The following is a 26,005-nucleotide window of genomic DNA, read 5'->3' as shown; positions in this document are numbered from 1 at the left end:
ATATTCAATCCACCCAAAACCAGTTGCGAATGCATAAAACGACGTTTACACAAGCGACAACGCGAGCCGAGTATGCTCGGCCATTTGCTCACGAATGTAGACGTTATGCGCCAAAGACAGTTTATAATTTAAAGGTAAAAGTCCTAGCGGACGCCCAGGCTCCCATGAGCCATGGCAGGCGTGGTTCACTCCGCGGTTTTGTCGCGTAGCTACAAGTACATGCGGCCCACACCAATTTTGGTGTCTAGCAGTAGTAGTTGCCGCGCACCGCTACGGAACTGACTCGTGCTCGCGCTTGCGCCATCTTGCGGTGATATCTGTCGTAATAGTTTTGTTAGAGAGTGAACCTTCTGCACCTAGTACTATTATTTGTGACGTCCCACGGGTAAAGGTACCTTGGCGGTTGGCGCTTACGCTATTATTAACGCCGCTCCAATACTATTGCGGTGCTATGCGACGTAAGCGCCAGCCGCCATAAGGTCCCTTTTCCCGTGGAACGTCACATTTCTTCTGTGGCCATGGCAAAAAGCCGCGGCAAACGCTTGGAAGTAGATGATCCTTACATATTTGTTGGTCTCCAAATTATCTTAACATTAATCTTTATTATAAATCGTCTCCAATATTACATTTCTAGAGAAAAAATCCTATCCAATATTCGACCTCTTATTTCTTTCGCGTTTCCTAAACTAATTCTTGTAACAGAGAATATCTTTAGTTGACTGAAGTCACCGTCTTTAGTTATAAACTGTCCCATGGTTTCGTTTTATAGGGCTACCACTTATAACAGGCGGTTGGTGAAGAAGTTACGCGGTGGTGCCGGTGGTTTTCTAGTAGTAGTTAGTTGAGTTATGGGACCATTAGTAAGTAGTTTGTGACTGCTTCATAATAAAAGGCATTAAAATACGAGTGCAAATAAGGCATTTAAATATCGTCGGCGAAACGAAAGCGCACAGACTTCGCTGGTTCGGTCACCTACTCAGAATGGGAGAAGATCGGGCTGTCAAGAGGGCGTTCTTGGGACGACCGACTGGTAGCCGTCCGGTGGGTCGGCCCAGGTATCGCTGGGAAGACAGTGTGGCGGCGGATCTGCTTCAGCTTCGCGTCAGTAACTGGCAGGAAGTTGCGCAGGATCGGGACAGGTGGCATCTTTGGATCGCTGAGCCAAAATAGTTAGTTAAAATACGAGTGTGGTTTTATGGAACGTATGAAATGAGTTTCATAAAGTGATCATACGAGTCTTTTAATGCCTAATTATGTACAGTTACATACACTGATTTATCTACTCGCATAAACTCTCTATAATATATTTAGGAACCACATGTTACGGCCGGGGTTGGGGCATATGGCGCATCGTTGCTCTCTCGCGGAACTCGCGGATAGGAGTTTGCGTCACCGAAATATCTTTATCGCTCATTGTACACGATATTTTTTGCTGTACTTAGTTTATTAAACAACAACACAAACTACTTGTATACTTGTCAACTAATAAAAAAATAAACTGCACGTCATATGGCGGCAAATTAAAACTTTCTTACGGATGTCACGCATCCGTAGTTTTTTTTAATTCAGAGACAAACTAGAGTCGGGGGCCGACTGCCATATTGTTCGATATTTAAGAACATGCGAGATTTGTCAAAATAGTTTGCAAATTAACACTTCATTTCGAATAAAACATCACCTCGACTGATATTAGAATAGAGGTCAAATCAAATAGCTTTGTTTCTAAATTTGATGTTCTAAATTTGAATGTAATTGTATCGGTTATCGATACATTAAAAGTAAATTTTAAGATGCCACCACAGATACCGGTTTCTTAAATATTTATAGGCCGTTAGCTTATCCTGTCTGAATATATTATAGGGAGGTTATGATATGGATGTAGATAAAGTAGTTTATGTTACATGGTTCATTACTTAATATACTTAATACAAATCAGTTCCATGTAGCTAAGCCTACAGCCCGTTCGTAGCTGATCATAATAACTTCTTTCTTACCAACCGCCTCTTAGCTAACGGTAAACCTGTAGTCGTTTTATGTATTCGCAACTTTATTTAATACTAGTACTTAGGTAGAAAATACTCTTAGTTTTTCGTAAATTTAAACACTTGGTAGGAAATCGGGGCTTATTAGCAACGTAGTACATACATACCTACAGCGAACGTAACGATTCAGTTTTTTACGTAATCAACGGTCTAATTTTATTAGTTTCTTTTTCCTTTCCTTAGGGGTCATTGACGTATATCTCAGGACGGGTATTACGGGCACTAAACATGTTACTAGTTCAGCGGTGTTACTCATTAATTCGAGCCAATCGTGCAGTCTAACGCAACTAGTTTCGACCAATCGCGCGCGTGATGCGAACTCACCAACCAATCGCGTTGTAGCGGTGCCAAACCGCTGTACTGGTATTCATGCCCCATTCTTATTGCCCGTAAGGCCAGTCCTGAGATATACGTCAATGTTAGGGGTAGAAAAAGAAATTTTATTATAAATTGCATTGGTTGGTTAGGCATCTGACGTATTAAACGTGATTTCAAGTTTTTTCGTCAGAGGTACCTAAACAAAAATTACAAGGTGGACCCCGTGTCAACAAGGGTTAATCAATAACTCCCGGTAATGTTTTACACAACCAAAAAAAAATCTCAAAATCTATATAGTGAGGAAGGCAAAGTGCAGTGGCGGATAGGTAAGTGAATGATGAATGTGCTGTATCTTGTGCTGCAGAAAGTTATGGACTGTATCATTAAGTAATTAAGTAAGGACATGTATATACTATTTAAGTTTATAATTATAATAATTTCAGCCTATATACGTCCCGCTGCTGGGCACAGGCCTCCTCTCATGCGCGAGAGGGCTTGGGCTATAGTCCCCACGGTAGCCCAATGCGGATTGGGGACTTCATACACCTTTGAATTTCTTCGCAGATGTATGCAGGTTTCCTCACAATGTTTTCCTTCACCGAAAACGAACTATTTACCTTACCAATTATAAACTTCGTTTTTTACATTAAAGAACTCCTCAGAAGTAAGCGTGCAGTTTTTATCAGGCTCTTTAATTGTTAATAATAATGGAATTAATATCTAATGTAGCATAGTCAAAACTTATAATTTACTTAAAAAAATTACCGCATAAGGGCCCAATTTGGAACCACAAGCTTACTTCTTACTTCTGCGAAACATGTAAGCCTACGTCTCTTAGCCGTCGTTTTGGCTTAAGTTAGTAGGTTAAATTTGTTCTATAGCCAATTTTGGATTTTTATAGAACTTTTGATGTATACTTTGATTTATATTATTACAAATTTGAATTGTATAGAGCGATTTGACGGTTCAGCAATGGGGTTTGCATAGATGGCGCCATCATAGCCTGCCCCTTTTTCTATGACATTTGGCTTAAAGGGCTGGCATCTAGAGCATAAAAAAAAATACAATTCTAGGGATTGACAGGGTAACTAGTTTACTACTAAATACTAGACTAAATACTTCGCCCGGCCAACCCCATTGACACAGTACCTACATAGAGTTAAGATGAAATCAGTTAAATTACACGTAGTTAGTTTGCAAGCAAGTCAAATTGTCAACTTAAAAAAGAATGTTTTTGAATTGTATCATATGCCAGTTAGATAACTATACATGGACTGCTCCGTTACCCCTCGAAATTATGTACCTTCGACACAGCAACGCAAACCATAGCACATCTACTGGCGTGTCCTGCATGCCCGCATCACTGCTCGGAGCTGGATCTGAAGGACGCGACAGCCAGGGCTGTCAACACCGCTGCCTACTGGGCATCCATCGTATAAAAAAGGAACCTCGACACGAAAAGAAGAAGATCCATACATGGCAACAAGCAGTTGTTCAAGACAAGAAAATGGGAGACAACTGGGATAGTTTCCACAAGAAAGGACGGCTCAAAAGCAAAGCAAAATGATCACAGTGAACCTGCTGTGACAGAGGCCTTTAGTGGCTGATGCAGAAACAAGATACTGAAAAATCCCTGTCCCAGTAACTGTGGGAGATCTTGGTCACCGTTTATTTCGATTGGCGGTGACCCTCAAATATGCACCGTTCACATGAGAGTTAATACTACTTCTAACTACTCTTTAACATACATGGGGACTGCTCCGTAGCCCCTCGAAATAATGTACCTCCGACACAGCAACGCAAACCATGACACATCTACTGGCGTGCCCCGCATGCCCGCATCACTGCTCGGAGCTGGATCTGAAGGACGCGACAGCTAGGGCTGTCAACACCGCTGCCTACTGGGCATCCATCGTATAAAAAAGGAACCTCGACACGAAAAGAAGAAGATCCATACATGGCAACAAGCAGTTGTTCAAGACAAGAAAATGGGAGACAACTGGGATAGTTTCCACAAGAAAGGACGGCTCAAAAGCAAAGCAAAATGATCACAGTGAACCTGCTGTGACAGAGGCCTTTAGTGGCTGATGCAGAAACAAGATACTGAAAAATCCCTGTCCCAGTAACTGTGGGAGATCTTGGTCACCGTTTATTTCGATTGGCGGTGACCCTCAAATATGCACCGTTCACAAGAGAGTTAAGGTACTACTTCAATCTACTTATTACTTGAAATGTACTTGAATAATTAGAGATAGAGATCTTTATTTTGCATCCTATGTACATATTTATATTACATACGAGTAAACTACACAGTAACATACAGGCACATGGACCCTGGTAGGGTATCGCAAAAATATTTGTAACAAATCAAATTATAAGTTTTATGTGACAAGCATAACATGACTTAATTTAAGATTTTTAACTAAAATGTGTTTTCTTCTGTCATTTTATTAATTTTGTTTTTAAAATTGATTCAAGGCGGTGGACATGGCGGAAGTCTTCGCCCGTGCCTGCTGCACCTGATTACTCTAGTGCAGGATCAACAAAAGGTATTTTGGGACGGATATGGATGTGAAAAATACATAGAAAGACGGTTCCTGAGGAACTAGTGTGAGATTTGAGAATAGAGTACCTTTAGAGACGTTGAAATGAGGGTTTTCAGTGACGCAAGTGTTTTGATAGTGAATAAACTTGATGTTCCAGACCACTTAGCTAGACTAACGATTAAATTATCTTCGACTTAGAAATGCAAGAGTGGTGTGGAGTTTTATGGAAAATTATATGTTCGGACATCTTAATATTGAGGGCCCGAAACCTTCCCAGTCCCATTGAATGACAAAATGGCCTAAAATTCTGCATTATCAAGAAAATGCTTAGGTAGATGTAAGAAAGAGAAGAAGATGAGGAGGTTTTGTAGACTTAATAGATGATCTTGGATTTAACACGATACGAGAAGTGTGAAATGAAGGATATCGTTTTCATATTATAAATTATAATGATGTATTCGTAATATTTTCCATAATATAGCTGACGAAAACACTAGAAAACCCTTATTAAATTTAAGTAATTTCAACGTTCTCAGATAAGATTTATCTCACACAAGTTGATTAGAGAGTCACCGAGAAATTATGAAATAATAGACGATCAGAATCACGGGCCATTCCCACAACAGGGGCCTAATTCGAGACGTACTTATCTGACATTTGAAATCCACTTCATATCCTCAGTTGATTGTATCGCATGTTCGTCGAATCGCATTCTATCGCAAACATGCGATCGAAAAAATAAGTAAGAAAAAATCAACTTTGTTTTATTACTACTATACGGTTTATTATAACTTTGAACTCGGGGTATGTCGGTTACGTCGGTTTGGTTTCGTTGTCACCTAACTGTGGATTGCTAATGTCAAATTTTGACAGGTGTGGATACTATCGCTAGACTTTTTTGTCCATGGGCTTGGGCACCATCTTGGAGTTTTTGACGTGCGAAAGGGTATTTTATAGCATAGAGTAAAGCTTTTTTTTTTTAGTATATACGTTTACAGGAATTAATGACATCTTGTGAGCGATAGATGAACTAACGCGCTATTCACGGTGCGGCGGCGAGTAGTGGAACTATACGTGACAATTTCCATCAATCAAAAGGGGACTACACTGTTGATGGTCGATAAAGGCTATTATTAATTGAATTTTAACAGCACGAACGCCTTATTGACAAGCGTTCTTTTTGTTAAACCCACACCTATACGTCAAATAATGCTCGCTCCACACATTCACCTATGAACGCTCAAAAATGCTTATTCACGTTCATAAACCAAGTTGTACTTTAACCATATTTAGAAAAGTCCGTTTTTTTATTACTGGGTGGAATTAGGGATGAAAATCCCGGAAAAAATCAAATGCTTATCGATCATTTCACAAAATTTAGTTTTTCCGGTTTTTTTCCAGTTTAGGATGACTCATGTTAGACCGGGCTGTGGCCGGGCCGGAGCTTCCGGAACTTCGTTTTCTATGCAAAGCGTTATGTCATCACCATGCAGGGCTCGGGAATGGCACGGTGCGGGTCCGGCCCGGTCTTGCTATGTGCAAAGCCCTGACCCCCCGGAGTTTCTTCACAATTTTCACTATGATATTGATGCATCAAGGTGATTTGTTTACAGTACCTATGTTTACAGATGGCCTACCGCAAAACGCGTTAAAAATCGAAATTTCGTTGTCTGCCTCTCTGTCGATCGAATGGCCAAGAGTGATAGGCCCTGGGTTGTGCTATTATTATTAACACTAACTCCTTCACTACTGACATGGACCGATACGTCCGTGCATTACAGGTAATGCACAAATACAAATATAGTTTGACGGTGCATGTCATGTAATGCACGGACGGTAACGCCCTCTACGCAGGGTTTTGCGTAATATTGGCTATTTCCTGCCTCAAACTACAGTGCGACAGAAACCAGTAGAAAATAAATGAAGGCGCCACTTTCTACGTTACTATCCCTTTTTTGACGTAAAATGCTTAAACATGGCAACAATTTAGTATTGAATATTTATAGTTCCAGTTTATTTAATTTCTACTATTTTATGTCGCACTATACCCAAAGGCACTAACTACTGAAATAATACAATAGTACTCTTTGTATATATATTTTTTATAATAAACTGAACGGGCATTGGCTCTAGTCACACCTGATGGAAAGTGAAAACAGAGCCTAAGATGATGGAGCTTACCGGCTCAGTAAGTAATAGCCTATTCACTCTTGCTTTAAAGAGACCGAGGTCAAATTTCCCAGGAAACACAGATGACGGAAGCGCATTCCATTCCTTAATCGTCCTTACCAAAAAAGATGAGGCAAATCGTTTTGTGCGGACAAATGGAATATTAACAACGAACGGGTGCATTCGCTCCTCGCGCCTGGACGTCCGGAAAGGGAAAGCTGGGATCAGGTCGTGCAATTCTTTTGCGCACTCCCTAGAAACACCGATAGACATGTAACTCGTCGGCGATGATATGAACAAGACTTTGTAACTTTGATTTGACAGCCATCGCCAAAAAGTATATGAGCCCGGCGCTCTATCGAGTCCAGGGCTGCCAGCTGATACTTGGCGGAACCGTCCCATAGGTTGCAGCAGTATTCCATGCACGAAGGGACCTATGCTTGGTGCCGCCTCACCTTAAATATTAGGACATCAAGTGTCTTGGCAGCAGTCCTGGACTCAATAGTCGACCCGAAATTTAGGTTGGATTATTATTGTTCTAATACAAAGGCCGCAATGAGATCATAGAAATGATCATATATATGGAACCCTATTTGATAGCAATCCTACAATTATGATCATACACGCCAAATTTGTTAAAATTGTGTGTGGTACTATACAGCACGTCCACGGATGATTTAATTATTTCTTTTGCGGTACATATTCATGAAAAGAAATGTACTTTTATGTACTTATGTTTTTAAAAAATGTACTCGCACGGTTTTGGCATAGCGACATACAGGTCGTGGTCGTGCTGGGTAGATACTGCCTGGCACGACCACACTATATTTATGGTTAATTTAATGTCAAATGAATACAAAACAAATGTACTCAAATTGTACTATGTACAAGCACATCAAAATGTGACAGTCATACTGCAAAAATCGCTGTCATGATTAAATAAGAGCACCGTGAACAAAGTTTTGTACGGTGCTCTAAAAAGGTGAACCTAAGGGTTGATTTAGACGGCGCGCGAACTCGCATGCGACTTTCATTACATTTTTTTTGATCGGCTGGTTGAAATAACTAAAATCTCATGAGAGTTCGCGCGCGCATAATGTCTAAATGTGGGATCATCAATGTAAAGGGACCTTATTGTCGATGGCGTTTACGCCGCACTGCGACGAGCAGCGTTGTATTTGTATCGGAGCATCGTTTATAATGGCGGAAACGATGCCACCAGCCGATCAAAAAAAATGTAATGAAAGTCGCATGCGAGTTCGCGCGCCGTCTAAATCAGCCCTTAGGTTCACCTTTTATAATCATGACAGCGATTTTTGCAGTATGACTGTCACATTTTGATCTGCTTGTACATAGTACAATTTGAGTACATTTGTTTTGTATTCATTTGACATTAAATTAACCATAAATATAGTGTGGTCGTGCCAGGCAGTATCTACCCAGCACGATCACGACCTGTATGTCGCTATGCCAAAACCGTGCGAGTACATTTTTTTAAAACATAAGTACATAAAAGTACATTTCTTTTCATGAATATGTACCGCAAAAGAAATAATAAAATCATCCGTGGACGTGCTGTATAGTACCACACAAAATTGTTGTTATTACACCATCATCTGTAAATATGTAGTTAGTTAATAAATTTGTGTGTATGCCTACTAACATTCGTTGAAAGATTAAAATTAAAATGACGAAATTGATCCTTTGTTGGTCTTAAATCAATTTAATTTAATTTTTAATCATAGGGTAATTAAATAACAACAATTTTAACAAATATGGCGTGTATGATCATGATTGTAAAATTGCTTTCAAATAGGATCCCATATTATATTAATATGATCATTTATATGATAGTTTAATTAATTGCCTTGTATTTTTCAGAAATCATAATTGCCCCAATGAGGGTGCCATTGGACGGTCGACGCAGTCTTAACTAATAACATCTTATTGACATACATTCTTACATATCAAATGAGAAAGAATAAACATTTTTTTTAATAGGTAGGTAGGTAGGTAGGTAGATAGGTATATCTTTCTTTGACGTGGCTGCTATAGTCTTCAGGATTTGATTTGCCGTGTGATCATCGCTTTCCGGTTGCAACTTGATGCCATCGAGGAATGTCCATAGTATATATATGAAAAAAAAATTTATAATACCATTCATTGTATGACAATACCTTCTACTACTAGAGGGCATTCCGGGAGTGGGCAGTCAACGTTAAAAAATGTTCAAACGCTGGAAAGTGCAGGGGTCAAAATGTCCATACGGAACCGGCTGTCTATGCAACTAGACGTAACTAGACGGAGCCCCGCTTCGCGGGGCTCCTATTTCTCGGCGGTTTGCCCTTCGGGCATCTGAAGCTACCTAACGAACCTAACCTACCTACTTTTTGCCACATAGACAGCCGGTTCCGTATGGACATTTTGACCCCTGCACTTTCCAGCATTTGAACATATTTCACGTTGACTGCCCACTCCCGGAACGCTAGAGGGCACCTTTAACCTTCTTTTGGCAGTGATAATAATATATCCTTACAAAAATAGGTTAGGTGTCTAATTGTGTATCAATGATATTTTCAGTGGCTCATCTCTGTAGCTTACTGTTATATATATACTAGCTTTTGCCCGCGACTTCGTCAGCGTGGAATTATTAATTTAGGTAGGTAGCTATTATTTTATTCAATCAGTTAAAGGGTGATTTCTTGAATGAAAATAACCCTTTGTCGTTCCACGGGAGTCAAACTATCTCTATTCTATGGTGTACTTACGTTTGGGCCAAATACCTTTTGCCAAATTTCACTTCCCAACAAACTTATCGCAATAGTTTCATTTCCCAAAGGAACCTTTAGCAAAGTTACACTTCGCATATAATTTATTTGGTCAAATTATCACTTGGCATGATTTTACTTTGTCAAATGTTGTTAGGATAAAAAATTATTTAATTACGATTTTTATTGGCTAATATTATATTCCAAAAAAGCCGTTAAGTGGGTTAGGTTAGGTTTACAGAAACGAAATGCTACTAGAAAAGTGGGTTTGTTTAGGTTCGAACTGCGATCCTCACAGAACCGAACTGCTATCAGAGAAGTGGGTTAGGTTAGGCTAGAACTAAGACCCTTACAGAAACGAAATGCTACTAGAAAAGTGGGTGGTTTTACCTCCTTTTCTACATAGTGCACCATCTACAATAATCTTTCACCGGCCCCCATAGAAATCGGTATTTTTTTTCTTAAAAATTATAATGTTTATGGTTCAACTAATCACATCCGTAGGGGGAAGCGGGGCAGCTTGGTACACCTTTTTTTGAAATCGATTTTAGGCCTCAAAATGAACTCTAAACACTTTGATACATTACATGGGACACTTTGATACATCGTTTTGGGGTACTTTGGCACGTGAATCAAAGTGCCCCGTAAGTGTTTCAAACTGCCCCGCAGAGCACACTTTACAGATCAACTCAGTTAGCTGACCAGTAGTAAACTTTTTAAACATTACAAAACGTCTATTAAGTGCGGTGCTATTAGAACATACTACAGTTATGTCAAAAATGCATTTAATTCGGTCGACCGCGGTGCTCTGTTAGCAGAAGTAAAAAAAGAGCTACCAGAACTTTACAAATACATTTGGCAATGCTACGGAGCACCTTCAAAATTACTTTTTGGAAATGATATTATCTTGTCAAGTATGGGCTGCCAACAGGGAGATCCGCTTGGGCCTGCCATTTTTAGTTTGGTCATTCACCCCATCATCTCTAGTCTAAATTCAAAATTCAATTGTTGGTACTTAGATGACGGCTCCCTTGGCGGAGACGCACTAACCGTACTACAAGATATACAATCTATCATAGATAAATTTTCGAAAATCGGGCTTGCATTAAATTTCACTAAATGCGAAATTTTTATTCCAGATCACGTTCCATTGAATACAAAAATAGATATACTAACAAATTTTAACGCAGTTTTACCTAATATTTCCATTCATTCAAAAACATCCCTCACCCTTTTAGGCTCACCAATTTTTGACGAATCAATCGCACCCGTCATTAACTGTAAATTAAATTTATTCAATAATACATCAGACCTCCTATTTAAAATAAATCCCCATATGGCTCTTTTCATCATTCGTTTTTGCTTATTTACACCCAAATTTATGTATTTACTCCGCAGTTGCCCAATTTGGAAATTTCCGTCCATCCTGTCTTCCATAGACTCCTCCCTTCAGGCAAGCCTTTCCAAAACACTGAACATTCATCTCGACAATAGTTCATGGACCCAAGCGGTTCTACCCATAAGGCTGGGTGGACTGGGCGTTCGCACTTCGGCCAGTTTGGCTCTACCCGCGTTCCTGTCCTCAGTATACGGCTCGCTATCTCTCGTCGGTATTATTTTAAACCTTCCTCAGATACCTGACGATGAGATAGCGAATCTAAGTGAGGCCAGGGAGGCCTGGTGTGAGTCGTGTCCGGATGAGGACATCCCAGTCGCCCGTCACATTCAGCGGGCTTGGGACTCCCCTCCCTTAAAAGCAGCTCATACCACACTTCTTCAGGATAGTCCGGACGACTTCGAACGTGCCCGAATTCTAGCCGTATCAGCCCCCGAGTCGGGCCATTGGCTACGAGCACTCCCTTCCCGTCAAATAGGCACCGTTTTTGACCCAAGTAACTTGAGAATAGCTATATGCTTAAGGCTTGGGTCCAAAATATGTGTCCCTCACACTTGCGCCTGTGGCAAAAACGTCGATCAGCTGGGCCGACATGGCCTTTCATGCCCCAAAAGCGCCGGCCGCCTATTTCGCCACGGTACCATCAATGATTTGGTCCGTCGGTCGCTTGCCACCGCGTCTGTGCCTGCGATTCTCGAACCCGCGGGCATGGCGAGGGACGATGGCAGGCGCCCCGACGGGGCCACATTGGTGCCGTGGAAACTAGATAGGGCCCTGGTGTGGGACGCAACGTGCGTAGATACCTTCGCACAGTCCCATATCCAGGCGACCCGCACCCAGGCCGGCGGCGCGGCTGACCAGGCCCAGGTTCTCAAGCGCCGCAAATATTCGTCCTTACTTAAGGACTACGAGTTTGCGGCGCTCGCGGTAGAGACACTGGGCCCTTGGTCAGCCGACATGCAGGCCTTTGTGAGGGCCCTGTCGGGGCGGCTGATTGACGCCACAGGGGACCCCAGAGCTGGCGCGTATTTCTCGCAACGAATCGCCCTGGCGGTTCAGCGATTAAACGCCGCCAGCGTAATGGGTACCATGCCACAGGCGGACCTGCTAGAGGGGGTATTCTTTTTATAATTAGGTTTTTATTTTATAGGTAAGTTTCTTTTATTTTAGTTTTAATTTTAATTTCTTTGTAGTTTTAGTTTGTTTTAATAAGTTATTTTATATTCAATATGTTACATTCGTAAGTTAAAGTTAATTATGTTTGTCATGTTGGTATATAGTTATTTCGGCGTTTTTTTACACGAAGTAAAATAAAAAGTGCTGACAACCAGTTATTAAGCAGGTGCAAAACTACAAAAAAATGAAATCAGTGTCAGTTTTTCACAAAAAGCTACTTTGGTTGTTTTAACTTTTCTTTGTCATTTTTTTTTTCTCTTTGTACGTTCGCACTATTCAGTAAAAAAAAATTTCACAACAAAAAAACTGGCAGGGGCACTTAGATACACTAGAGGGGCACTTTGACATGTTCAAAACTGCCCCAATCTTTATTGTACCAAAGTACCCCAATGGTCAAATAAATGAAAAATAATTTATTAAAAATATACTATTAAAATAATAAGCTTACTCTATTACTGAATAAACGTACTAAGCGCTCATTATGATGTTCATCCGGTAAAGTCTAAAATTTCGCACCACAACTCGATAAAAAAATCATAATTTATTTACTATGCGACCGCGGAAACACGTTTTCACGCACTAAGCGGCAACGGCTGGCAGGAGAGATGTGCCGAAGCTGGTACCTCAATCACACATACAAAGCCACGTTTTAGTGTTGCAGAAGGTGAACATAAATTTTTAGTTAAGGAATTAGTGTGGGTGTTCAAAACTGCCCCTTGTGCCTATTTGCCCCGCTTCCCCCTATGCGTAAAACATAACCAAAATGATAAAAATACCAAGGTCGGGATTAAGTATTTCAAATAAAACAAAAATAAAAATATCTATTGGTATGTAAACTGTATGCCATGCAATGTTATGCTTATTTGACTAAATAATACTTGGTAAAATGAAACTTGTCCAAGTAATTATTTGCTAAACAATAACTTGCCAAAAAAGACTATTGCTAACTGAAAAATTGCGATAAGTTGTTTTGCCAAACATTTTTTTGGGAAATGATAATTTGGGAAACATAGTTTGGGATGTGATACTTTGGGAAACGTTTTTGGCCCATTCGTTAGTAAACCCTATTCTATACCCAACTAAATCGTGCACCAGCGCCGGTACTACACCGCGCGGGCGGGACAGTTCCTATTGACAAAGTTTGTTGTGCAGTTGGTGTTAAGTCCCCATACAAAACACCACCCCTTTAAGGGATGATTTCTGAAATAAAAACTATCCTATGTCCTTCCTCGGGACTCAAACAATCTCTATACCAAATTTCAAATAAATCGGTTCAGCGGCTTAAGCGTGAAGAGGTAACAGACAGACAGACAGCCACACTTTCGCCTTTATAATATTAGTATGGATGGATATGCACTAGTTCAAGGACGTGTAAGGGCCATTTTATTTAAAGTTGTCCCATACACTTTCTTTTTCATATTTGGGATTTTTTATGTTATTTCTACTCAGAATCATGAGCTTTTTTTGATCCTAATAGGAGAAAAAAAGTGTCCTGAAATTCCCATAAAATTTTCGATCTTTACATTCCGTGACTGCCATACAAAGTCTATGAAAAATGGTACCGGAATGGAAATAAAAACCTTGGCACACTTTTTTTCTTCTATTAGGATAGAAAGAGCTCGTGATTCTGAGTAGAAATAACATAAAATTTCCCATATTAAAAAAAAATTCACAGATTTCGTGCCTCACACGACTATCGAGCACATTGGAAATGAATCTACGGAATTCGAAAAAATATTGTAGCTGAGCGACGAGAAAGTCTGGATAAGGAAAAAGTTACAAAATAAAACTACAACGTTGAATGATAATTATTTTATTCTTAGACTAACACAAGTATCCTAGACATAACGCATGTGAACAAACAAATTGCAAAATTTCCACACGCGTATCCAAGTTTGAATAATTGTCGCCGTGGTGCATAAGTATAGGTACATATTTCATTTTTCGATTAATAAGCAGGATATATTAATGTTCAAAGTACAAGAAAATTATTACAAATCCGTAGTCAACTCGAGAAGTGGTGATCGGCAGCGGCCCATTTGCTGCAAGATATGAAATTTTCTTGACAGCAGTTTGACGCGACGAGAGATGACCATAACAGCGTTTATGAGTTCCAATAGGTACTACCAGGGTTCAGCATCAGCTATCTTGGGTAATGCTCTACCATGTGCTCATCATGACGAATCGGGTGTCCAAAACAGCGTGTGCCTATGTTGCACCAAACCTGAGTTCCGCTAGGTACAACCAGGGTTTAGCATCAGCTCTATCTTGGGTACTACTCTCCTAAGTGCTCATCGAGACGAGTCCGATGACCAAAACAGCGTGTGTTTATGTTGTATTAAACCCGAGCTCCACTAGGTACTGCCAGGGTTCAGCATCAGCTATCTGCTAGCAGCCGCCAGCAACATGCTGAGGTGAGACCATTTCGTGGCACTTTTTCTTTTTTATGTTTCTCTGTATAAGTTTTTATTTTGTGTTCTCCCTCTCCCTCTCCCTCTCCCTCTCCCTCTCCCTCTCCCTCTCCCTCTCCCTCTCCCTCTCCCTCTCCCTCTCCCTCTCCCTCTCCCTCTCCCTCTCCCTCTCCCTCTCCCTCTCCCTCTCCCTCTCCCTCTCCCTCTCCCTCTCCCTCTCCCTCTCCCTCTCCCTCTCCCTCTCCCTCTCCCTCTCCCTCTCCCTCTCCCTCTCCCTCTCCCTCTCCCTCTCCCTCTCCCTCTCCCTCTCCCTCTCCCTCTCCCTCTCCCTCTCCCTCTCCCTCTCCCTCTCCCTCTCCCTCTCCCTCTCCCTCTCCCTCTCCCTCTCCCTCTCCCTCTCCCTCTCCCTCTCCCTCTCCCTCTCCCTCTCCCTCTCCCTCTCCCTCTCCCTCTCCCTCTCCCTCTCCCTCTCCCTCTCCCTCTCCCTCTCCCTCTCCCTCTCCCTCTCCCTCTCCCTCTCCCTCTCCCTCTCCCTCTCCCTCTCCCTCTCCCTCTCCCTCTCCCTCTCCCTCTCCCTCTCCCTCTCCCTCTCCCTCTCCCTCTCCCTCTCCCTCTCCCTCTCCCTCTCCCTCTCCCTCTCCCTCTCCCTCTCCCTCTCCCTCTCCCTCTCCCTCTCCCTCTCCCTCTCCCTCTCCCTCTCCCTCTCCCTCTCCCTCTCCCTCTCCCTCTCCCTCTCCCTCTCCCTCTCCCTCTCCCTCTCCCTCTCCCTCTCCCTCTCCCTCTCCCTCTCCCTCTCCCTCTCCCTCTCCCTCTCCCTCTCCCTCTCCCTCTCCCTCTCCCTCTCCCTCTCCCTCTCCCTCTCCCTCTCCCTCTCCCTCTCCCTCTCCCTCTCCCTCTCCCTCTCCCTCTCCCTCTCCCTCTCCCTCTCCCTCTCCCTCTCCCTCTCCCTCTCCCTCTCCCTCTCCCTCTCCCTCTCCCTCTCCCTCTCCCTCTCCCTCTCCCTCTCCCTCTCCCTCTCCCTCTCCCTCTCCCTCTCCCTCTCCCTCTCCCTCTCCCTCTCCCTCTCCCTCTCCCTCTCCCTCTCCCTCTCCCTCTCCCTCTCCCTCTCCCTCTCCCTCTCCCTCTCCCTCTCCCTCTCCCTCTCCCTCTCCCTCTCCCTCTCCCTCTCCCTCTCCCTCTCCCTCTCCCTCTCCCTCTCCCTCTCCCTCTCCCTCTCCCTCTCCCTCTCCCTCTCCCTCTCCCTCTCCCTCTCCCTCTCCCTCTGCCTCTGCCTCTGCCTCTGCCTCTGCCTCTGCCTCTGCCTCTGCCTCTGCCTCTGCCTCTGCCTCTGCCTCTGCCTCTGCCTCTGCCTCTGCCTCTGCCTCTGCCTCTGCCTCTGCCTCTGCCTCTGCCTCTGCCTCTGCCTCTGCCTCTGCCTCTGCCTCTGCCTCTGCCTCTATTTCTATTTCTGTTTCCACCACCACAATAATGCATAGATTGTCGAATAGTGCATTATCTACGCCCGTCTCAAACAGGATAGATAGAGTTAGACCAAGAAAAATCTGCAGCGATTTTGAAAGCCCACGCAGTGCAAGTGTTATTCTGCCGTCATAATCCCGATAATTCACAACAAACACCGATAACGAACTCTGCGAAACATGAAGTCAAAAATGTCCTGTGAAAAATGTCGTTCTGACTTTTTGACTATTTTAAGGTTAGGCTACAGGGCAAACCCTTAACCCGATCGTCTTTGTTTTAGGCTCAAATTGTAGCTGACTAAATTGTCCAGAGCCGTTTTTCTCAAATTTTTGATATCATTCTTCGTTTCCAAATTATCGAGCACCAAAATCAAAAATTCGGAAAAAATTGAATTTTATTTTCACTATTTCGACCCTAACTTTTTTTGTTTTTGACTTTCTCGAATAATTATTTATGCACCTTACAGCTCTCGTGATTATGCGTCTTTTGAGCCTATTTTTTAATATCATATCTTCACAACTTTCCGAGATATAAGGGGATCGCACTTTTTCGTGAAATCGGACCGTATACTGGAGCGAACGAAAAGACATTTCCAATGTCAAAAGTGTAGGGGACAACTTTAAATAAAATGACCCGTAAGCGATAAGATAGAGATTCCGTGTCGGTAAAAGAGATAGATAGGTATATTAATAGTTGATCGCTGGCTGTTCACATTGCACGAGGACTCTCTTTAAAGTACTATGCCTTATGGGAAACAGTCGAAGAGATAGCTCAGATCCGGAAACCGCTACCAACTTTTAGTATGTTGTTGCGCATGGTATTGGGTCTCCAAAACTGCCGGGAGACAGCGGCGCCGGCCATCTACTTCAGGCCTTCAGCGGAATGATATCATCAAAATGACTCCCGTCTCGTTGCGAATATTGCATATTGCACCCAAACTATGCATGGCACATACACGTGTGGGGTATTAAATGAAAGCTAATGAAATATTCTATACTTCATTTATACAGTGTGTACCAAAATATACAACAGTTTAAGAGCTATTTACAAAATAAACAAAATGAGGTAAAAAAATATTCGATTATTTGGATTTTATAACCAAACCAAAAGTCGGACGTTAAAGAAATGTACCACAACATTAAAGATGACATCTCAAGGCATACACTGATATCAAAAAAATCCAAATTTGACCAAATATGTGGAAATTATGAAATGAAATGTATTATAAGTCACCTAAACATTGTTTGCAGAAAAAAAATATGGTTTAAGAGCTATAAACACAGGAATACCATTTTTTATGAAAAAAGTAGGTGTATATCGATTTTATAGCTAAACCACAGAATAAATGTGTAGCTTAACTTCAAACTCGGGTAAATCCATTCGACCCTCTCAGCAAATATCTACCCTATTACCTTTTCTTAAGGCGCTCTTATACTCGAGTTTTACGTTTTCAAGGGGGTGAAGCAGACGCGTGGTAGAACGGGCAGGCGGGCGCCCCGCGCGGCGCACCGCACCATTCCCGCGCAGCACGTCTACGTCCTTATTCTGACGACATCGGTATTCTGAATTGTCAGTTCCGGGATTTTTTCCGGCAATTAATATTGAATAAGATTTATTAGCAAATTCGAATTTTGATGAGTACTTAATGAAATTAAAAATGGTAGGTAAGACGGTGAGTGTAAATAATTATTAATTATATACAATATAAGTGTATACCGCGACAAACTGAGAATCTAATCAAATGATACCAAATTATTATGAGACAAAACATAGTACTTGTACTAATAGACATTAAAAATGTAATAGAGCTAGACCAAGAAAAATCTGCAACGATTTTGATTGCACACGCAGTGCAAGTGTTATTTTAAACGTCAATCTTCTATGAAATTATGAATAACACTTGCACTGCCTATGCTATCAAAATCGTTGCAGACTTGGTCTAACTCTAGCAGTCAATTTCGGGCAAGTAGGTAGTGAAAATAAGGAAGAATACTAGCAAAGCTAAGATAATTTGTGGGACTATTGAGTTATGCATAGCTCCAATAAGTACATAAAATTAGCTGTCTTCACAAGAAAGAATTATAACAATTTATAACTCTAACTGTAATACTTACTATTTTTCTAATTTTGAATTGACGAGTAAAAGTCAAGCATTTAAAGATTGTAATGACAAAAAACACTTCTACTTCGACATTCGAGTTTGTTAATAGCTCAAGAAAATAAAAAAAATCTGCGGAAATAATTCGTATAATTTTGAAAATTGGCACAGTTATACCTTGTGGTGTCCAGATAACCATACTTAATGTCCTCGAGCTTAGTGGGTGTGCTGAGGGTGTAGGGGTGAGGGGGGGGGGGGGAGGTGAAGGTCCCTTTTTTTAGTTTTTCGTAAATAACTCGTAAATGGTGGCCAATATTAAAAAATCTTGTTAAACGTTAATAATCTACACAAAATTTTGTACAAAAAAGATTCAGTACACTTTTAGCAGGGATCAATATTTAAAAAGATAATAAAGAGAGAAAGTTAATTATATTAAATTCTAAGGTTCCTTGTTTTTATTTTTTCGTTAATAATTTGAAAAGTATGACTCATAGCAAAAAAAAATCTTATACATAAATAATAAACATAAAATTTCCTACAAGAAACATGTAGGACACTTTTCGCTAGGATCAATATTAAAAAAAACCGGGCAAGTGCGAGTCAGACTCGCGCACGAAGGGTTCCGTACCATAATGCAAAAAAAAACGGGAAAAAATGCAAAAAGAAAACGGTCACCCATCCAAGTACTGACCACGCCCGACGTTGCTTAACTTTGGTCAAAAATCACGTTTGCTGTATGGGAGTACAGCCTGGTGACAGACGGACGGACGGACGGACGGACGGACAGCGACGTCTTAGTAATAGGGTCCCGTTTTACCCTTTGGGTACGGAACCCTAAAAAGACAAAGCAGCGGGTAAGTTGTTATTTATGTATAAGATTTTTTTTGCAATGAGTCATACTTTTCAAATTATTAACGAAAAAATACAAACAAGGAACCTTAGAATTTATTATAATTAACTTTCCTTCTTTATTATCTTTTTAAATATTGATCCCTGCGAAAAGTATACTAAATCTTTTTTGTACAAAATTTTGTGTAAATTATTAACGTTTTACAACATTTTTTGATATTGGCCACCGTTTACGAGTTATTTACGAAAAACTAAAAAAAGGGACCTTAGAAGTGATTATAATTGAATTTCCCGCGTTAATATCTCTTTGAATATTGATCCTAGCAAAAAATTGTACTAAATCTTTCTTGTAGGCAATTTTATGCAGATTACTTATGTAATAGAATATGTTTTGCTAAATATGTTTTTACGAAAAACTAAAAAAAGGGTCCTTTAATATCAAATATCTCACTTCCGGTCAAGAATTCGATCAAGCAACCGGCAAATTCTGATTCAGCGGGGTCTAATTAGGTTAAAAAACCCGGTTGCCAAAAAGTAATACGATTTGCCAGTCGAAATCGATATTATGAAAAATATGACCAGTCTAAAATATTTGAATCTTGTATATCTATGTTTAAAAATTATTCAATTTGATTAATTTTATAGCTTTTTAAAATATGTTTACACAATTTATCAATCGTGACTGAATTCCGGATTGGTTAGATGGGTGTGTGCCTTTGCTGCCCAACTTGTTATAAAATGACAATATGACGGACGAATGTCTGAAATGTCACCGTATTTAAGAATTATTTTGCTTTTCTTCGTAAGCATGTTGAAAAACATTGTGTGTATAACATATTTGCGTATTTATACTGTGATTAGCCATTTTATGAAACGTCCGCTAAACTAGCATAGGTCCGACGCCGACAGTGGTCACGGGCGTACTGGCGTGAGGAATGGGCGCAAGGTATTGCCGCGTAGGGTGTAATTTAGTAAGCAAAATGTTGAATTCATCAAATGATGAATGAAAATATTAACGTTTCGATTAAAGGACAAGCAATAATGAAGATTTACTTAAAAGCTATCGACTGAAGTAAGTTTCATATACATTTTCGTCGTAGTACTTCTAACATAAGGAAATAAAGACAGTGTTAGGCATGTTTTCAACTTAAGATTCTATCGAGAAAATTATGAGCCGTCGTGTTTCTGACAAGCAATAACGTAGTTCAAGGACTGAAGTTATACATACTAGAAAATAATGCATGAAATCCTTGTAAAAGTCTGTAAATATGGTGACAAAAAAGCGCATTTTACTACACACCGCGCCTTAATACCAAAATCGCATAATCTGACAGATGGATTTACCCGAGTTTGAACTTAAGCGACTCAAATAATAGTACTATCGTACAGAAAGGAAACTTCCTACAAAACCGAAGTTTGACAGCGGTTCAGGGTCGAATCATGCTATCCCTTTCTAATATATGGCACTATCTCTTTCTGCTATTTAGGGTTGTCAAAATTCAAGTGATTATCTTATCTGTGGTCGTGCATGCAAAAGGAAGTCAAGTGGTGCCAACCCTAATAATTGCTCGGAGCAATGCTGAGCCGAGCGGAGCCGAGTTTGGCCGAAGTCAGGAGTTTCGCACCCCTGGCTAAACTAAAAACGTTAATAAAATGTTGCGTATAATATTAAAGAAACCAGTTATTCAACTATACATTACAATTTAAATTTTAAATTTCCGATAAAAACTGTGAAAGTTGTAGAAAAAAAACTAAAGCGCGCCAACATTTCTATTATTTTTGTATTTGTATTTGTACAATTCTATCTTAATGCGCTCTTATTATGCAAAGAATTGTTCTAATTATCGAGTATTAAATGAAAGGACATTACATAAAATACATGAAAACGACATTTTCGACTGAAATCTTAATTTATAAATTGAATTTGCTTGTTAAACAAGCAAACGAACTGTACCTTCCTCCTTTGATAGTTGGTTAAAATGTGGCTTTTGTCACCTGGGCTACAAACACGAATGAATTGACACCTCATTTATTAAATAAGTTCAGTAGTTTCATGTAAACAGTACATGCACGCATAGACAGCAAATTCTGCCGTAGTCGAGCAAAAGATTAAAATTAATTAGACCTTTATTATCATTGCCTGGCACTACAAATGTAAACTATAAACTCTGTGCGGAAAGAGAAGAGTCGTGGAACATAAGGGAATCAATACATTCTATGAGTCGTCTCTCTCCGCACAGACTCTAAGAGAAATAAAAAGCAGTAGGTAGTACATAATTTCTCTAACATTGAAACCCTCAGGCCATAGAGTAACTGTTAGGGGCTTAGCGGGCGTCGCCTCTATGAGTTAGCAAGATGCCTTATGGAGGTTTCAAATGACCAGAGGGCTGACCTGTATGTATTTCAGAGGATCAGAGGAAAAATACTGCCAGCCTTCACAGCCTTGAAGCCCTTGCAACACTCAAGATTCCACTTTTCGAACTACTCGCTACGCTCGTAGTTAAAATTTGCTTCTATAAAAGGCTAATCGAGGCTGAATGAAGTAGATGGTCGGCGCCGCTGTTTCCCGGCAGTTTTCGAGACCCAATGCCATGTCCAACAACATACTAAAAGTTGGTAGCGGTTTCCGAATCTGAACTAAATTCCCATAAGGCAGTGCACTATTACACTCTTTACTCGCAGCGATAAAAGCTGTCAACGATAAAATCGCTCAGCGGTAGGTACTCGCGAAGCGATGTTCGCTTGGCGGTCGGAGAGACCATGCAACTAGAAAAAATAGTCGTATTGTTTTACCACATCTATATCGATATTACTAACGAACCTCTGTAACTCGAAAAAAAGAAACTGTATTTCTACGTTTCTATAATTACTTGCCTAATACGAATTTTTAATGCGTTTTTAAGACGAACAAAAACCTACAAGAACCTCTCTAAGTCGATGCCCTCTATAAGACGAAACCTCGTTAACACGAAGTTTTTGGCGTTTCCCTTGAGATCCGTGCTATCGAGGTTCCATTGTACTTCTATTCTGTGACTAAGGTTACAATACTTAATTCACGAAGGCTGATATTTCCTTGTAGACCTTATTAACCTTAAATACAGTGTTTAAAACGTCAAACTCGTATTCGACCACTCGCTTTATAGCCGGGCGACAAAACTATCAGAAGTAAGTACCAGAACTATACTCGCTTCTCGCTGCTCGCGCGCCAACTCATTTCTTATTTTGTAGCTCCAATCGCTTCTCGCTCATCGTTCTTGGTGAAACCAGTGCCAGTCCATTGAACCTTAAAAAATAATATATTATACTTACATTTATAACAGGAGGTACTATAAATATACCAATTATTTTACACTACTGAAAACTGCAACTAAAACGTTAAATATGTTTCGGAAATGTTTGGGCACAGTCATTTATAAGGTCAAACATGCCTCCCATCACCCATCCAATTAAATGAAATGTTCCGTATGGTGTATGTATAACTGTATACAGTACGGCTACCACCAGTTTTGACATTGACATAACGCTCACGTTTACGTAACTTACTTTCTATGCATCTCGCTCGTACTCGCATATGCGAGCAATAGTGCAAGCGAGCTGTACAGAAAGTAAATTACGTAGACGTGAGCGTTATGTCAATGTTAAAACTGATGGTAGAGGCTCAGGTGTATAAAGACGGGCCAATAACAACTGCTTTGTAGGTATCTATTGTTTTATTTTTGAAGATTCTCTACCTAAACCTACGTAAAATTGACACCAACTACGCCATTTTTGGTACTAGCGTCCCGCCCCGGCTCCGCACGGGTTACACAATACCTTAACAAATTATACACCTAAATCTTCCTCAAGAATCACTCCGTTGATAGGTGAAAACCGCATGAAAATTCGATCCGTAGTTTTTGGGTCTATCGCGAACAGACACACAAACAGACGCGGCGGGGGACTTTGTTTTATAAGGTGGAGTAATTATATACTCGCTGTGGCCAAGGCTTTGCCCGTGTGGAATTTGGTCAATGTCTCTTCCTTCGTCTCTCCCCACCCGGGAGGATATAAATAATAAATAATTAAAAGCCTAAGCCCAAACACCTATTAAATACTTGTCATGGACAAGTTCCCTACACACACAATTAGGTTGCTTTGTTTCATCACAGAGTTCCTATGGCCACCTGCTGTCTCCATCATCAGATCAGTTCGACAGTACCATAATATTATTGTATTGTCATCAGAACTACATACAGCTGCCAATTTTCATGACGCTACGATCCTTGGAAGATGGTTAAATTAGTTACCTTAGATTCCATTACATAGTTAGTTACATACAGGTCTACCTAATAAAAGCTTTTTAAAAAAAATACTATCATCATTCAGGCCTTTAACATCTTGACAGATGATTTATGCAGCGTTTGTAAGCGAGGAACAACGTCTCTCGTGGCTGTATAAGCCAATGCGGGACCGGCATTTGCGACCGCATTTGTGGCAGTTGAAGCTGGGAGCCATGTCGGCATCATCAGGTGGATTGTGCCTCTTTACGCGTTTTCGGGAAATGTTTCATGAAAACATGCTTTGTCGTGGAAAAAATATACTATAAGTACCTGTATATAAAAGATTTGAAAATCTTTGGACATACCTACTGTACAGTAAATAATAATCGTATTTACTTTATTCCTCTTCAACTCGATACCTCCACCCTTTCCCGAGATAAAGGGTCTTGACATACAGACGGACGGACGGACAGACGGACGGATGGACAGACGGAAAGACAGATAGACACACAGACGGACGGACTCACAGACGGACAGACGGACAGACGGACAGACGGACGGACGGACGGAAAACGAATTGATCCTTAAAGAGTCCCGTTTTTTCCTTTTGAGGTACCGGACCCTAAAAAATTACTTCTGCTTATCATAGCACTCTTCCTTTGGACATACTGTATACCTAGTAAATAATAATACTCGTATTTACTTTATTCCTCTTCAACTCGATACCTCCACCCGTTCCCGAGATCAAGGGTCTTGACAGACGGACGGACGGACGGACGGACGGATACACGGATAGACGGACGGATAGACCCACCGACAGGCGGATGGACAACGAAGTGATACCTAAAGGGTCCCGTTTTTTCATATCTGTAGTTAATGCAAATGCTCTATTTGTCAAAGTAAATAAAATCTCTTCACACGATCAGGGTTTTGGGGGACAAAAACATGGAAATAACTTGGGTGCGCATGTTTCGGATAGATAACGAAATCCTAAAATACAGGCGGATAACACAAACAACCTACACGATATTATACTTAAGCAAATACCTTAATTAGTACATTTTATGTTGTTATGTTACTCTTGCGTAGGTATTTATTCATACTTTAGTAGATTTCTATAAATAAGTAGTAGATTTCTATAAATAAGATCACTATTTTTTCTCTTGACATGTTTATTTTACTATTCGAAAAACATGACAGCGTCAAATATTTAAAAGTCGAAAAAAGTATATAATTACGTAAAAAGGCTTAAGATAATTAAGGAAAAACCGGACAAGTGCGAGTCGGACTCGCCCACCGAGGGTTCCGTACTTTTTAGTATTTCTTGTTATAGCGGCAACAGAAATACATCATCTGTGAAAATTTCAACTGCCTAGCTATCACGGTTCATGAGATACAGCCTGGTGACAGACGGGCGGACGGACGGACAGCGGAGTCTTAGTAAAGGGTCCCGTTTTTACCCTTTGGGTACGGAACCCTAAAAAAAGTAAAACCGACTTCAAGCCTTCATCAGCAGTTCCACTTTATCAAATGGCACTTTGTAACTGTAAATGCTTAGTTATTTAGTTGATGAAAATACAAAACTCGATGTATGTATGCTTATAAGATTTGAGGAGTTCCCTCAATCCCTCATGGAACCTATCATCAGACTAAACCTTGATAAAAATGTTCTTTATAAATCTTACGGGCTTAGTAAACTTAACCAAGAGTACAAATCGCCAAAGTGAACTATGCATCGTTAAAGAGTTCCGTTTTAATCATCGTCAGCAGTTCCATTTCGTTAATTGTCACTTTAACTGATATAAATAAAAACTGAATGTAAATACCTACTTGCTTTATTGATGAAAACACAAAAAACGCTATATGTATGCCTATAAGATTCGAAGAGTTCCGTGGATTCCTCATGGATCCCATCATCAGAACTGGGATAAAAACGGGACCAACTTGGAACTATGTATATACTTCCAAACTAAAAACTAATTTTCCAAATCGGTTCACCACCACCAACCGGTTGAACTTGTAACCTAAGTAGAGGTTTACAAAATTAAATATACTTAAGGTCACTGTGGGCAAGACCGGCATACTTTTTTTTCACTTTGGAGTGATCTAGTTCCGTTAATTATTAACCTACATTAACGCTTGTAATCGCATACGATGAAGAATTTAATAACTAGTAGTTCGCCCCGAACTGAGAACTCGCGGTTAACCAAAAATTATATAGCGATTGACTTTGTTGCACTCGTATAGTGACATAAAATAATAGAAAATAAATGAGGGCGCCAGTTTCTACGTAACTGTCACATTTTTGACGTAAAATGCTTACACATGGCAACAATTTAGTATGGACATTTTTGAGTTCCATTTTATTTAATTTCTACTATTTTATGTCGCACTATAGGCGGCAACTGACAGATTTAAGCAAAGAGTAGTATGTATAATATAGTTGGTCAAGCAGATCTTGTCAGTAGAAAAAGGCGGCAAATTTGAAAAATGTAGGCGCGATGGGATATCGTCC

At 40.5% G+C, this 26,005-nt stretch overlaps 1 long non-coding RNA gene across 2 annotated transcripts; it reads right to left on the bottom strand.

Moving 5' to 3' along the window:
- Positions 1-6,989: 6,989 nt before the first annotated feature.
- LOC134799384 (uncharacterized) lies at positions 6,990-24,616 on the bottom strand. 2 transcript variants are annotated; one of them, XR_010145394.1, is made up of 3 exons: positions 24,538-24,616; positions 22,405-22,514; positions 6,990-7,328 (listed from the first exon to the last, which is right to left on the bottom strand). It is a non-coding gene; the product is annotated as an uncharacterized LOC134799384 (long non-coding RNA). The 2 variants fall into 2 exon arrangements; XR_010145393.1 differs by lacking the exon at positions 6,990-7,328 and adding an exon at positions 9,050-9,176.
- Positions 24,617-26,005: the final 1,389 nt, after the last annotated feature.

Source organism: Cydia splendana, chromosome 18, assembly GCF_910591565.1.
Source record: "Cydia splendana chromosome 18, ilCydSple1.2, whole genome shotgun sequence".
In the NCBI taxonomy this organism is placed as follows: domain Eukaryota; kingdom Metazoa; phylum Arthropoda; class Insecta; order Lepidoptera; family Tortricidae; genus Cydia; species Cydia splendana.
The sequence above is the reverse complement of the archived record's forward strand: the minus strand, read 5'-3'. Positions and strand labels throughout refer to the sequence as shown.